This window comes from Salmo salar, chromosome ssa19 (genome assembly GCF_905237065.1).
Source record: "Salmo salar chromosome ssa19, Ssal_v3.1, whole genome shotgun sequence".
Taxonomy (NCBI): Eukaryota; Metazoa; Chordata; class Actinopteri; order Salmoniformes; family Salmonidae; genus Salmo; species Salmo salar.
Genome location: NC_059460.1, coordinates 63,309,882 through 63,312,018, shown reverse-complemented (window position 1 = coordinate 63,312,018; position 2,137 = coordinate 63,309,882).

Sequence of the window (2,137 nt, the reverse complement as noted above, 5' to 3'; positions counted from 1 at the left end):
TACTGCGGGTAATGGAGTCGCCAATGACTAGGGTTTTCAATTTGTCAGAGCTAATGGTGGGAGCCGTCGGCGTCTCAGACCCCACAACGGGAGGAGTAGAGACCAGAGAAGTCTCGGCCTCCGACTCCGACTCGCTTAATGGGGAGAACCGGTTGAAAGTTTCTGTCGGCTGAATAAGCGACACCGGTTGAGCATTCCTACAGCGTTTCCCTCCAGAAGCCATGAGAAAGTTGTCCGGCTGCGGGGACCGTGCGAGGGGGTTTATACTAACGTTACTATCTGTACTTACTGGTGGCACAGACGCTGTTTCATCCTTTCCTACACTGAAATTACCCTTGCCTAACGATCGCGTCTGAAGCTGGGCTTGCAGCACAGCTATCCTTGCCGTAAGGCGATCGTTCTCCTGTATATTATAAGTACAACGACTGCAATTAGAAGGCATCATGTTAATGTTACTTAGCTTCGGCTGTTTGAAGTCCTGACGAACCATGTCCAGATAAAACCTCCGGGGTGAAAAAGTTGAATGAAAAAAGTTGAGTGAGGGAAAAAGTAAAAATATACGGTAATGAAAAAGTAAAAAACCGTCAGGTATCAAAGTAAGATCGGCAACAAAAACGCACAGCAGCGTAAACAAGTCTGCAAGTTGTGACCGGAAACAGGATATATATATATCTTCAAAAATAACAAATTGGAACACAAAAGCACTAATTCAACAGGGTGAAGATAACTCAGTAAACAGAAGGCACAGTATGTGTTGATGGTATGGTGTGTGTTTTTTGGTGTTTGTGAAAGTGTGGCGTTGAGTGAGAAAGGAAATGGTTGCATATCCCAGAACCAATGTATTGCTGTGAGCGGGGGTATGAGAGGGCTTTCAATGTTGTTCAGATAAATGGATATACTTTTATAATGAATTATACGTCTTATTTATTTATTTATTTACTGTCCTAATGTGGTGGAAGAGTGTTTTACAATAAATTATACATTTAATTTTTTTATTGTCCTATCATGGGGAACTACATTTTTGAAATGAATTATACATCTCATTTATTTATTTATGATCCTATATTGATGGAACGGTCCACAACCCTATACCCTAGACACCCACCTGAATGACCCAGATACTAAGGAGAAGTCCCTATCTGTTTTATGGGCCTGCTGTAAGCAGTCTGTATGCAGCGAAATGCGGTCAGAGACCTAGAGCAGCACTGCCCCATCAAGATCCTGAGCCTGATTGGCAGGGACAATATAGGATGATTCACAATATTTGTTTGCTAATATAATAATTGCTTGCAACAATGTAATTTTGGTAATGGCGAGACTGGTGAGAGGTAAAATCCTTTGCATAAATTGCCTACATTATTACAAATATTAATAGCTAATTATGGAAAATAAGATAAACGGGATTTTAAAAAATACATATTTTTTTGATGGCTATATCTAATACAAATTGAGGTGAGGGCGATGGAAATGCATTTGGTGGTTGATCTACTTCTGTTCTGTGAGTGGCACTCTTTTCGAAGGATGGATCCCAGTCTCTTCAGGGCTATGGGATCCAGGGGGTCGGGGGTGGTCTGCCGGGCATTGGGATGACAACCCAACTCGGGATGAGGAGGGCTTTTAGCGGGTGGAATAGTGGGGACCAATTGGAGGTTTACTAAGTAGCAATGCAAATATCATGGTACAGCTATATAGACATTCAATCATCATGTTACTTTTTAATGGTACGTTTACAAACATATATTTTGATAAGTAGAATTGAAAGTTGTGTCTCATTATGGTAAGTGGTGAAATAAGTATAGCCAGTTATAATTGTAATAGCTTAGCAGATAATAAGAAAAGACGGTCAGTACTTACCTGGCTAAAAGAGAAGGAATATAATATCTATTGTTTACAGGAAACTCAATTCAACAATTTTAGATTACATTTTCTAGTGTGACTTTCTGTCCCTGGACATTAGGTGGGACAATGTTTTCATATGACCTCAAAATTCTAAAAGTGTTACATGGGCAAAGAAATTCAAAAGGGGAGATGGTATTAATTAACAGTAATTTAGATCCAAATGTGCAAATTGTTCAAACAGATAATCAAGATAGAGGGATTATTTTAAATATGTTATTGGACAATAAATAGATGTGGC